This window comes from Rhinoderma darwinii, unplaced genomic scaffold, assembly GCF_050947455.1.
Source record: "Rhinoderma darwinii isolate aRhiDar2 unplaced genomic scaffold, aRhiDar2.hap1 Scaffold_621, whole genome shotgun sequence".
Classification (NCBI taxonomy): Eukaryota; Metazoa; Chordata; class Amphibia; order Anura; family Rhinodermatidae; genus Rhinoderma; species Rhinoderma darwinii.
This window is the reverse complement of record NW_027464177.1, coordinates 40,317-53,113: the sequence shown is the minus strand read 5'-3', so window position 1 is coordinate 53,113 and position 12,797 is coordinate 40,317. Positions and strand designations below refer to the sequence as shown.

Below are 12,797 nucleotides of genomic sequence, written 5' to 3'. Positions count from 1 at the left end.
AGACAGGGAGCATCGGCATTTCAGGAGGAGAGAAAATAAATAAATATATATATGTCTTCATGCCGATGGTTGTAAATAATAATAAAGCTGTGGCCACTTCCACATTTGCATAAAGAAGGTGTTGGTGTGTTAATTCAAAGAAGGATGGTTAAGGTCCTGGGCAGGTAAAGTGGATAATGGGTCCTTGCAGTCTTGTAGACACTGAAGCGCCTAGGGAGAGTGTCAGGGACTGCAAGGGGTTAAGAAAGGATGGAACGGTTTAAAATAATGCCCAGGATCAGGATTGGTCAACAAGGGGTAAGAGGGGCGTGGTTAAGAAGATATAGGGCAGAGGTTTGGAGCAGGAAGCCCTCTTACCTTCAAGCTGCAGTGGAAGAAACACCCGCCCTCCCTCCCCTGGTGGTTTTGGTTTTGTTTTTAAAAAAAAAAATTTTTCTACGGTTATATTCTTGTTCTGGCGTTTTTCTGGTTTTTTCGTAGATGTCACAGCTGGCGGAAAGTACGGCAGATGAAGACGGAGGTAGCACCCTACATGCCTGATGGAGACAGGGAGCATCGGCATTTCAGGAGGAGAGAAAATAAATAAATATATATATGTCTTCATGCCGATGGTTGTAAATAATAATAAAGCTGTGGCCACTTCCACATTTGCATAAAGAAGGTGTTGGTGTGTTAATTCAAAGAAGGATGGTTAAGGTCCTGGGCAGGTAAAGTGGATAATGGGTCCTTGCAGTCCAAGGTGTGAAGGAACAAGGGGTGGCTGTGGGCATGCACTTGCTGCCGCTGCCAGTGTTTATCTGCATGGCAGCAGGGCATTTGGGCGTTGCCAGGAAGGCGTTTTTATGTAGATTCCTCCTCTTTCAGCACTGCATTGTGGTGCAAGCAAAAGAAGCAAATCCTGTCTGGCTTCCTCTCCGGCCTTTATTCACCTCCCGTGTAGCTGTGAGTGTGTGAGCCTGCAGGGCCCCATGGAATTGCCTAGAAGTAGGCTGAATCGCTGCAAGGGCTGAACAGCAGTATCGGGCAGGCTCGGGCAACGCGCGGCCCGTTCGGGTTATCGCTTCTCGGCCTTTTGGCTAAGATCAAGTGTAGTATCTGTTCTTATCAGTTTAATATCTGATACGTCCCCTATCTGGGGACCATATATTAAATGGATTTTTAGAACAGGGAGATGGAAATAGAGCTTGCTCTGTCCACTCCACGCATTGACCTGGTATTGCAGTATTTCCAGGACCGGTGCACCCTTTCCTTATGTGTTGACTAAAAGCAGATTCCAAAAGTGTTTTTTGTCTTTGCTATTGTTTCTGTCTTTCTGAAGGGATCTCCCCTTTTAATCCCATTATTTCAACACCTGTTGGACAATGCATGAGTGATAATGAGCTCATTGATTAAATGCAATTAATGAATAGATTGCCACCTCTTGTTGTGTGTCGTCTGTGTTTCTGTGTTTCCGGCATTTCACATTGGAACACCTCATTCACCTTCCTTGTCTTCTCTCCGCCCTCCCTTTTAGGTAAGTTAAAGAGCTGCACCTGAGCCAGCCACTGATTGATTGATTGATTGATTGATTGATTGATTGATTGATTGATTGATTGATGCAGCACAACAGTCAAATAGTGGAGTGGAGTAGGGGAACAGCAAACAGCCAATAAAGCAGCCCGCCCGCTCGCCTGCCCGCCACAATGGACCTACCTGTGTACACTAGATGGATGTGATGGAATGTACTGTCGTCCCTACATTTCAAGAAGAAGTAAGAATTGCAGTTGCAACAAAGCCTTGCTTGCCTACAAAGAGAGCAGCAATTTGGATTTGTTACTATGTTACCTAGAAGAATAACAAACTGTGCAAGGATGGAGGTTGTAGGAGCAAGGAGAAGTTGTCTGTAAAGTTGGTGGATGCCTATTTTCCATTTTGCAGTCCCTTGTCTCCCTCTTGTGGCCTCCTGGAGGCAACTAGCTGTGCAAAAAAAAGACAGCCTGGCGGCCGGCTGTTGCAGTGTTGCCCTCTCAGGCAACACTGAGTGACTGACTGAGCCTCACCGTCTTATATAAAGTTCAGACGGAACTTTGCACGTGTCATAGTGGAGCCCTCAGGATTCCAGAGCCAGCTTTCTGACATCATAATGGGGCCTCAGAGATAAAAGCCTGGGCCCAGGCAGTGTTGGTCAGTGCTGCTCAGCAGGCAGCACTGGACTGGACTGGATTACAGCTGATACAAGGTGTGAAGGAACAAGGGGTGGCTGTGGGCATGCACTTGCTGCCGCTGCCAGTGTTTATCTGCATGGCAGCAGGGCATTTGGGCGTTGCCAGGAAGGCGTTTTTATGTAGATTCCTCCTCTTTCAGCACTGCATTGTGGTGCAAGCAAAAGAAGCAAATCCTGTCTGGCTTCCTCTCCGGCCTTTATTCACCTCCCGTGTAGCTGTGAGTGTGTGAGCCTGCAGGGCCCCATGGAATTGCCTAGAAGTAGGCTGAATCGCTGCAAGGGCTGAACAGCAGTATCGGGCAGGCTCGGGCAACGCGCGGCCCGTTCGGGTTATCGCTTCTCGGCCTTTTGGCTAAGATCAAGTGTAGTATCTGTTCTTATCAGTTTAATATCTGATACGTCCCCTATCTGGGGACCATATATTAAATGGATTTTTAGAACAGGGAGATGGAAATAGAGCTTGCTCTGTCCACTCCACGCATTGACCTGGTATTGCAGTATTTCCAGGACCGGTGCACCCTTTCCTTATGTGTTGACTAAAAGCAGATTCCAAAAGTGTTTTTTGTCTTTGCTATTGTTTCTGTCTTTCTGAAGGGATCTCCCCTTTTAATCCCATTATTTCAACACCTGTTGGACAATGCATGAGTGATAATGAGCTCATTGATTAAATGCAATTAATGAATAGATTGCCACCTCTTGTTGTGTGTCGTCTGTGTTTCTGTGTTTCCGGCATTTCACATTGGAACACCTCATTCACCTTCCTTGTCTTCTCTCCGCCCTCCCTTTTAGGTAAGTTAAAGAGCTGCACCTGAGCCAGCCACTGATTGATTGATTGATTGATTGATTGATTGATTGATTGATTGATTGATGCAGCACAACAGTCAAATAGTGGAGTGGAGTAGGGGAACAGCAAACAGCCAATAAAGCAGCCCGCCCGCTCGCCTGCCCGCCACAATGGACCTACCTGTGTACACTAGATGGATGTGATGGAATGTACTGTCGTCCCTACATTTCAAGAAGAAGTAAGAATTGCAGTTGCAACAAAGCCTTGCTTGCCTACAAAGAGAGCAGCAATTTGGATTTGTTACTATGTTACCTAGAAGAATAACAAACTGTGCAAGGATGGAGGTTGTAGGAGCAAGGAGAAGTTGTCTGTAAAGTTGGTGGATGCCTATTTTCCATTTTGCAGTCCCTTGTCTCCCTCTTGTGGCCTCCTGGAGGCAACTAGCTGTGCAAAAAAAAGACAGCCTGGCGGCCGGCTGTTGCAGTGTTGCCCTCTCAGGCAACACTGAGTGACTGACTGAGCCTCACCGTCTTATATAAAGTTCAGACGGAACTTTGCACGTGTCATAGTGGAGCCCTCAGGATTCCAGAGCCAGCTTTCTGACATCATAATGGGGCCTCAGAGATAAAAGCCTGGGCCCAGGCAGTGTTGGTCAGTGCTGCTCAGCAGGCAGCACTGGACTGGACTGGATTACAGCTGATACAAGGTGTGAAGGAACAAGGGGTGGCTGTGGGCATGCACTTGCTGCCGCTGCCAGTGTTTATCTGCATGGCAGCAGGGCATTTGGGCGTTGCCAGGAAGGCGTTTTTATGTAGATTCCTCCTCTTTCAGCACTGCATTGTGGTGCAAGCAAAAGAAGCAAATCCTGTCTGGCTTCCTCTCCGGCCTTTATTCACCTCCCGTGTAGCTGTGAGTGTGTGAGCCTGCAGGGCCCCATGGAATTGCCTAGAAGTAGGCTGAATCGCTGCAAGGGCTGAACAGCAGTATCAGGCAGGCTCGGGCAACGCGCGGCCCGTTCGGGTTATCGCTTCTCGGCCTTTTGGCTAAGATCAAGTGTAGTATCTGTTCTTATCAGTTTAATATCTGATATGTCCCCTATCTGGGGACCATATATTAAATGGATTTTTAGAACAGGGAGATGGAAATAGAGCTTGCTCTGTCCACTCCACGCATTGACCTGGTATTGCAGTATTTCCAGGACCGGTGCACCCTTTCCTTATGTGTTGACTAAAAGCAGATTCCAAAAGTGTTTTTTGTCTTTGCTATTGTTTCTGTCTTTCTGAAGGGATCTCCCCTTTTAATCCCATTATTTCAACACCTGTTGGACAATGCATGAGTGATAATGAGCTCATTGATTAAATGCAATTAATGAATAGATTGCCACCTCTTGTTGTGTGTCGTCTGTGTTTCTGTGTTTCCGGCATTTCACATTGGAACACCTCATTCACCTTCCTTGTCTTCTCTCCGCCCTCCCTTTTAGGTAAGTTAAAGAGCTGCACCTGAGCCAGCCACTGATTGATTGATTGATTGATTGATTGATTGATTGATTGATTGATTGATTGATTGATTGATGCAGCACAACAGTCAAATAGTGGAGTGGAGTAGGGGAACAGCAAACAGCCAATAAAGCAGCCCGCCCGCTCGCCTGCCCGCCACAATGGACCTACCTGTGTACACTAGATGGATGTGATGGAATGTACTGTCGTCCCTACATTTCAAGAAGAAGTAAGAATTGCAGTTGCAACAAAGCCTTGCTTGCCTACAAAGAGAGCAGCAATTTGGATTTGTTACTATGTTACCTAGAAGAATAACAAACTGTGCAAGGATGGAGGTTGTAGGAGCAAGGAGAAGTTGTCTGTAAAGTTGGTGGATGCCTATTTTCCATTTTGCAGTCCCTTGTCTCCCTCTTGTGGCCTCCTGGAGGCAACTAGCTGTGCAAAAAAAAGACAGCCTGGCGGCCGGCTGTTGCAGTGTTGCCCTCTCAGGCAACACTGAGTGACTGACTGAGCCTCACCGTCTTATATAAAGTTCAGACGGAACTTTGCACGTGTCATAGTGGAGCCCTCAGGATTCCAGAGCCAGCTTTCTGACATCATAATGGGGCCTCAGAGATAAAAGCCTGGGCCCAGGCAGTGTTGGTCAGTGCTGCTCAGCAGGCAGCACTGGACTGGACTGGATTACAGCTGATACAAGGTGTGAAGGAACAAGGGGTGGCTGTGGGCATGCACTTGCTGCCGCTGCCAGTGTTTATCTGCATGGCAGCAGGGCATTTGGGCGTTGCCAGGAAGGCGTTTTTATGTAGATTCCTCCTCTTTCAGCACTGCATTGTGGTGCAAGCAAAAGAAGCAAATCCTGTCTGGCTTCCTCTCCGGCCTTTATTCACCTCCCGTGTAGCTGTGAGTGTGTGAGCCTGCAGGGCCCCATGGAATTGCCTAGAAGTAGGCTGAATCGCTGCAAGGGCTGAACAGCAGTATCGGGCAGGCTCGGGCAACGCGCGGCCCGTTCGGGTTATCGCTTCTCGGCCTTTTGGCTAAGATCAAGTGTAGTATCTGTTCTTATCAGTTTAATATCTGATACGTCCCCTATCTGGGGACCATATATTAAATGGATTTTTAGAACAGGGAGATGGAAATAGAGCTTGCTCTGTCCACTCCACGCATTGACCTGGTATTGCAGTATTTCCAGGACCGGTGCACCCTTTCCTTATGTGTTGACTAAAAGCAGATTCCAAAAGTGTTTTTTGTCTTTGCTATTGTTTCTGTCTTTCTGAAGGGATCTCCCCTTTTAATCCCATTATTTCAACACCTGTTGGACAATGCATGAGTGATAATGAGCTCATTGATTAAATGCAATTAATGAATAGATTGCCACCTCTTGTTGTGTGTCGTCTGTGTTTCTGTGTTTCCGGCATTTCACATTGGAACACCTCATTCACCTTCCTTGTCTTCTCTCCGCCCTCCCTTTTAGGTAAGTTAAAGAGCTGCACCTGAGCCAGCCACTGATTGATTGATTGATTGATTGATTGATTGATTGATGCAGCACAACAGTCAAATAGTGGAGTGGAGTAGGGGAACAGCAAACAGCCAATAAAGCAGCCCGCCCGCTCGCCTGCCCGCCACAATGGACCTACCTGTGTACACTAGATGGATGTGATGGAATGTACTGTCGTCCCTACATTTCAAGAAGAAGTAAGAATTGCAGTTGAAACAAAGCCTTGCTTGCCTACAAAGAGAGCAGCAATTTGGATTTGTTACTATGTTACCTAGAAGAATAACAAACTGTGCAAGGATGGAGGTTGTAGGAGCAAGGAGAAGTTGTCTGTAAAGTTGGTGGATGCCTATTTTCCATTTTGCAGTCCCTTGTCTCCCTCTTGTGGCCTCCTGGAGGCAACTAGCTGTGCAAAAAAAAGACAGCCTGGCGGCCGGCTGTTGCAGTGTTGCCCTCTCAGGCAACACTGAGTGACTGACTGAGCCTCACCGTCTTATATAAAGTTCAGACGGAACTTTGCACGTGTCATAGTGGAGCCCTCAGGATTCCAGAGCCAGCTTTCTGACATCATAATGGGGCCTCAGAGATAAAAGCCTGGGCCCAGGCAGTGTTGGTCAGTGCTGCTCAGCAGGCAGCACTGGACTGGACTGGATTACAGCTGATACAAGGTGTGAAGGAACAAGGGGTGGCTGTGGGCATGCACTTGCTGCCGCTGCCAGTGTTTATCTGCATGGCAGCAGGGCATTTGGGCGTTGCCAGGAAGGCGTTTTTATGTAGATTCCTCCTCTTTCAGCACTGCATTGTGGTGCAAGCAAAAGAAGCAAATCCTGTCTGGCTTCCTCTCCGGCCTTTATTCACCTCCCGTGTAGCTGTGAGTGTGTGAGCCTGCAGGGCCCCATGGAATTGCCTAGAAGTAGGCTGAATCGCTGCAAGGGCTGAACAGCAGTATCGGGCAGGCTCGGGCAACGCGCGGCCCGTTCGGGTTATCGCTTCTCGGCCTTTTGGCTAAGATCAAGTGTAGTATCTGTTCTTATCAGTTTAATATCTGATACGTCCCCTATCTGGGGACCATATATTAAATGGATTTTTAGAACAGGGAGATGGAAATAGAGCTTGCTCTGTCCACTCCACGCATTGACCTGGTATTGCAGTATTTCCAGGACCGGTGCACCCTTTCCTTATGTGTTGACTAAAAGCAGATTCCAAAAGTGTTTTTTGTCTTTGCTATTGTTTCTGTCTTTCTGAAGGGATCTCCCCTTTTAATCCCATTATTTCAACACCTGTTGGACAATGCATGAGTGATAATGAGCTCATTGATTAAATGCAATTAATGAATAGATTGCCACCTCTTGTTGTGTGTCGTCTGTGTTTCTGTGTTTCCGGCATTTCACATTGGAACACCTCATTCACCTTCCTTGTCTTCTCTCCGCCCTCCCTTTTAGGTAAGTTAAAGAGCTGCACCTGAGCCAGCCACTGATTGATTGATTGATTGATTGATTGATTGATTGATTGATTGATTGATTGATTGATTGATTGATGCAGCACAACAGTCAAATAGTGGAGTGGAGTAGGGGAACAGCAAACAGCCAATAAAGCAGCCCGCCCGCTCGCCTGCCCGCCACAATGGACCTACCTGTGTACACTAGATGGATGTGATGGAATGTACTGTCGTCCCTACATTTCAAGAAGAAGTAAGAATTGCAGTTGCAACAAAGCCTTGCTTGCCTACAAAGAGAGCAGCAATTTGGATTTGTTACTATGTTACCTAGAAGAATAACAAACTGTGCAAGGATGGAGGTTGTAGGAGCAAGGAGAAGTTGTCTGTAAAGTTGGTGGATGCCTATTTTCCATTTTGCAGTCCCTTGTCTCCCTCTTGTGGCCTCCTGGAGGCAACTAGCTGTGCAAAAAAAAGACAGCCTGGCGGCCGGCTGTTGCAGTGTTGCCCTCTCAGGCAACACTGAGTGACTGACTGAGCCTCACCGTCTTATATAAAGTTCAGACGGAACTTTGCACGTGTCATAGTGGAGCCCTCAGGATTCCAGAGCCAGCTTTCTGACATCATAATGGGGCCTCAGAGATAAAAGCCTGGGCCCAGGCAGTGTTGGTCAGTGCTGCTCAGCAGGCAGCACTGGACTGGACTGGATTACAGCTGATACAAGGTGTGAAGGAACAAGGGGTGGCTGTGGGCATGCACTTGCTGCCGCTGCCAGTGTTTATCTGCATGGCAGCAGGGCATTTGGGCGTTGCCAGGAAGGCGTTTTTATGTAGATTCCTCCTCTTTCAGCACTGCATTGTGGTGCAAGCAAAAGAAGCAAATCCTGTCTGGCTTCCTCTCCGGCCTTTATTCACCTCCCGTGTAGCTGTGAGTGTGTGAGCCTGCAGGGCCCCATGGAATTGCCTAGAAGTAGGCTGAATCGCTGCAAGGGCTGAACAGCAGTATCGGGCAGGCTCGGGCAACGCGCGGCCCGTTCGGGTTATCGCTTCTCGGCCTTTTGGCTAAGATCAAGTGTAGTATCTGTTCTTATCAGTTTAATATCTGATACGTCCCCTATCTGGGGACCATATATTAAATGGATTTTTAGAACAGGGAGATGGAAATAGAGCTTGCTCTGTCCACTCCACGCATTGACCTGGTATTGCAGTATTTCCAGGACCGGTGCACCCTTTCCTTATGTGTTGACTAAAAGCAGATTCCAAAAGTGTTTTTTGTCTTTGCTATTGTTTCTGTCTTTCTGAAGGGATCTCCCCTTTTAATCCCATTATTTCAACACCTGTTGGACAATGCATGAGTGATAATGAGCTCATTGATTAAATGCAATTAATGAATAGATTGCCACCTCTTGTTGTGTGTCGTCTGTGTTTCTGTGTTTCCGGCATTTCACATTGGAACACCTCATTCACCTTCCTTGTCTTCTCTCCGCCCTCCCTTTTAGGTAAGTTAAAGAGCTGCACCTGAGCCAGCCACTGATTGATTGATTGATTGATTGATTGATTGATTGATTGATTGATTGATTGATTGATTGATTGATTGATTGATTGATTGATTGATGCAGCACAACAGTCAAATAGTGGAGTGGAGTAGGGGAACAGCAAACAGCCAATAAAGCAGCCCGCCCGCTCGCCTGCCCGCCACAATGGACCTACCTGTGTACACTAGATGGATGTGATGGAATGTACTGTCGTCCCTACATTTCAAGAAGAAGTAAGAATTGCAGTTGCAACAAAGCCTTGCTTGCCTACAAAGAGAGCAGCAATTTGGATTTGTTACTATGTTACCTAGAAGAATAACAAACTGTGCAAGGATGGAGGTTGTTGGAGCAAGGAGAAGTTGTCTGTAAAGTTGGTGGATGCCTATTTTCCATTTTGCAGTCCCTTGTCTCCCTCTTGTGGCCTCCTGGAGGCAACTAGCTGTGCAAAAAAAAGACAGCCTGGCGGCCGGCTGTTGCAGTGTTGCCCTCTCAGGCAACACTGAGTGACTGACTGAGCCTCACCGTCTTATATAAAGTTCAGACGGAACTTTGCACGTGTCATAGTGGAGCCCTCAGGATTCCAGAGCCAGCTTTCTGACATCATAATGGGGCCTCAGAGATAAAAGCCTGGGCCCAGGCAGTGTTGGTCAGTGCTGCTCAGCAGGCAGCACTGGACTGGACTGGATTACAGCTGATACAAGGTGTGAAGGAACAAGGGGTGGCTGTGGGCATGCACTTGCTGCCGCTGCCAGTGTTTATCTGCATGGCAGCAGGGCATTTGGGCGTTGCCAGGAAGGCGTTTTTATGTAGATTCCTCCTCTTTCAGCACTGCATTGTGGTGCAAGCAAAAGAAGCAAATCCTGTCTGGCTTCCTCTCCGGCCTTTATTCACCTCCCGTGTAGCTGTGAGTGTGTGAGCCTGCAGGGCCCCATGGAATTGCCTAGAAGTAGGCTGAATCGCTGCAAGGGCTGAACAGCAGTATCGGGCAGGATCGGGCAACGCGCGGCCCGTTCGGGTTATCGCTTCTCGGCCTTTTGGCTAAGATCAAGTGTAGTATCTGTTCTTATCAGTTTAATATCTGATACGTCCCCTATCTGGGGACCATATATTAAATGGATTTTTAGAACAGGGAGATGGAAATAGAGCTTGCTCTGTCCACTCCACGCATTGACCTGGTATTGCAGTATTTCCAGGACCGGTGCACCCTTTCCTTATGTGTTGACTAAAAGCAGATTCCAAAAGTGTTTTTTGTCTTTGCTATTGTTTCTGTCTTTCTGAAGGGATCTCCCCTTTTAATCCCATTATTTCAACACCTGTTGGACAATGCATGAGTGATAATGAGCTCATTGATTAAATGCAATTAATGAATAGATTGCCACCTCTTGTTGTGTGTCGTCTGTGTTTCTGTGTTTCCGGCATTTCACATTGGAACACCTCATTCACCTTCCTTGTCTTCTCTCCGCCCTCCCTTTTAGGTAAGTTAAAGAGCTGCACCTGAGCCAGCCACTGATTGATTGATTGATTGATTGATTGATTGATTGATTGATTGATTGATGCAGCACAACAGTCAAATAGTGGAGTGGAGTAGGGGAACAGCAAACAGCCAATAAAGCAGCCCGCCCGCTCGCCTGCCCGCCACAATGGACCTACCTGTGTACACTAGATGGATGTGATGGAATGTACTGTCGTCCCTACATTTCAAGAAGAAGTAAGAATTGCAGTTGCAACAAAGCCTTGCTTGCCTACAAAGAGAGCAGCAATTTGGATTTGTTACTATGTTACCTAGAAGAATAACAAACTGTGCAAGGATGGAGGTTGTAGGAGCAAGGAGAAGTTGTCTGTAAAGTTGGTGGATGCCTATTTTCCATTTTGCAGTCCCTTGTCTCCCTCTTGTGGCCTCCTGGAGGCAACTAGCTGTGCAAAAAAAAGACAGCCTGGCGGCCGGCTGTTGCAGTGTTGCCCTCTCAGGCAACACTGAGTGACTGACTGAGCCTCACCGTCTTATATAAAGTTCAGACGGAACTTTGCACGTGTCATAGTGGAGCCCTCAGGATTCCAGAGCCAGCTTTCTGACATCATAATGGGGCCTCAGAGATAAAAGCCTGGGCCCAGGCAGTGTTGGTCAGTGCTGCTCAGCAGGCAGCACTGGACTGGACTGGATTACAGCTGATACAAGGTGTGAAGGAACAAGGGGTGGCTGTGGGCATGCACTTGCTGCCGCTGCCAGTGTTTATCTGCATGGCAGCAGGGCATTTGGGCGTTGCCAGGAAGGCGTTTTTATGTAGATTCCTCCTCTTTCAGCACTGCATTGTGGTGCAAGCAAAAGAAGCAAATCCTGTCTGGCTTCCTCTCCGGCCTTTATTCACCTCCCGTGTAGCTGTGAGTGTGTGAGCCTGCAGGGCCCCATGGAATTGCCTAGAAGTAGGCTGAATCGCTGCAAGGGCTAAACAGCAGTATCGGGCAGGCTCGGGCAACGCGCGGCCCGTTCGGGTTATCGCTTCTCGGCCTTTTGGCTAAGATCAAGTGTAGTATCTGTTCTTATCAGTTTAATATCTGATACGTCCCCTATCTGGGGACCATATATTAAATGGATTTTTAGAACAGGGAGATGGAAATAGAGCTTGCTCTGTCCACTCCACGCATTGACCTGGTATTGCAGTATTTCCAGGACCGGTGCACCCTTTCCTTATGTGTTGACTAAAAGCAGATTCCAAAAGTGTTTTTTGTCTTTGCTATTGTTTCTGTCTTTCTGAAGGGATCTCCCCTTTTAATCCCATTATTTCAACACCTGTTGGACAATGCATGAGTGATAATGAGCTCATTGATTAAATGCAATTAATGAATAGATTGCCACCTCTTGTTGTGTGTCGTCTGTGTTTCTGTGTTTCCGGCATTTCACATTGGAACACCTCATTCACCTTCCTTGTCTTCTCTCCGCCCTCCCTTTTAGGTAAGTTAAAGAGCTGCACCTGAGCCAGCCACTGATTGATTGATTGATTGATTGATTGATTGATTGATTGATTGATTGATTGATTGATTGATGCAGCACAACAGTCAAATCGTGGAGTGGAGTAGGGGAACAGCAAACAGCCAATAAAGCAGCCCGCCCGCTCGCCTGCCCGCCACAATGGACCTACCTGTGTACACTAGATGGATGTGATGGAATGTACTGTCGTCCCTACATTTCAAGAAGAAGTAAGAATTGCAGTTGCAACAAAGCCTTGCTTGCCTACAAAGAGAGCAGCAATTTGGATTTGTTACTATGTTACCTAGAAGAATAACAAACTGTGCAAGGATGGAGGTTGTAGGAGCAAGGAGAAGTTGTCTGTAAAGTTGGTGGATGCCTATTTTCCATTTTGCAGTCCCTTGTCTCCCTCTTGTGGCCTCCTGGAGGCAACTAGCTGTGCAAAAAAAAGACAGCCTGGCGGCCGGCTGTTGCAGTGTTGCCCTCTCAGGCAACACTGAGTGACTGACTGAGCCTCACCGTCTTATATAAAGTTCAGACGGAACTTTGCACGTGTCATAGTGGAGCCCTCAGGATTCCAGAGCCAGCTTTCTGACATCATAATGGGGCCTCAGAGATAAAAGCCTGGGCCCAGGCAGTGTTGGTCAGTGCTGCTCAGCAGGCAGCACTGGACTGGACTGGATTACAGCTGATACAAGGTGTGAAGGAACAAGGGGTGGCTGTGGGCATGCACTTGCTGCCGCTGCCAGTGTTTATCTGCATGGCAGCAGGGCATTTGGGCGTTGCCAGGAAGGCGTTTTTATGTAGATTCCTCCTCTTTCAGCACTGCATTGTGGTGCAAGCAAAAGAAGCAAATCCTGTCTGGCTTCCTCTCCGGCCTTTATTCAC

The 12,797-nt window shown here is 47.5% G+C and overlaps 8 non-coding genes across 8 annotated transcripts; all 8 read left to right on the top strand.

Annotated features, from left to right (window-relative positions):
- The first annotated feature begins 1,056 nt into the window (after nt 1-1,056).
- Nucleotides 1,057-1,247, top strand: LOC142726318 (U2 spliceosomal RNA). Its single transcript, XR_012876778.1, has one exon. It is a non-coding gene; the product is annotated as a U2 spliceosomal RNA (small nuclear RNA).
- Nucleotides 1,248-2,535: 1,288 nt separating this feature from the next.
- Nucleotides 2,536-2,726, top strand: LOC142726317 (U2 spliceosomal RNA). The gene has a single exon (XR_012876777.1). It is a non-coding gene; the product is annotated as a U2 spliceosomal RNA (small nuclear RNA).
- Nucleotides 2,727-4,010: 1,284 nt separating this feature from the next.
- On the top strand, nt 4,011-4,201 carry LOC142726248 (U2 spliceosomal RNA). Its single transcript, XR_012876715.1, has one exon. It is a non-coding gene; the product is annotated as a U2 spliceosomal RNA (small nuclear RNA).
- Nucleotides 4,202-5,497: 1,296 nt separating this feature from the next.
- On the top strand, nt 5,498-5,688 carry LOC142726316 (U2 spliceosomal RNA). Its single transcript, XR_012876776.1, has one exon. It is a non-coding gene; the product is annotated as a U2 spliceosomal RNA (small nuclear RNA).
- Nucleotides 5,689-6,960: 1,272 nt separating this feature from the next.
- On the top strand, nt 6,961-7,151 carry LOC142726315 (U2 spliceosomal RNA). Its single transcript, XR_012876775.1, has one exon. It is a non-coding gene; the product is annotated as a U2 spliceosomal RNA (small nuclear RNA).
- A 1,300-nt stretch (nt 7,152-8,451) lies between these two features.
- Nucleotides 8,452-8,642, top strand: LOC142726314 (U2 spliceosomal RNA). Its single transcript, XR_012876774.1, has one exon. It is a non-coding gene; the product is annotated as a U2 spliceosomal RNA (small nuclear RNA).
- A 1,320-nt stretch (nt 8,643-9,962) lies between these two features.
- LOC142726313 (U2 spliceosomal RNA) lies at nt 9,963-10,153 on the top strand. Its single transcript, XR_012876773.1, has one exon. It is a non-coding gene; the product is annotated as a U2 spliceosomal RNA (small nuclear RNA).
- A 1,284-nt stretch (nt 10,154-11,437) lies between these two features.
- Nucleotides 11,438-11,628, top strand: LOC142726310 (U2 spliceosomal RNA). Its single transcript, XR_012876771.1, has one exon. It is a non-coding gene; the product is annotated as a U2 spliceosomal RNA (small nuclear RNA).
- Nucleotides 11,629-12,797: the final 1,169 nt, after the last annotated feature.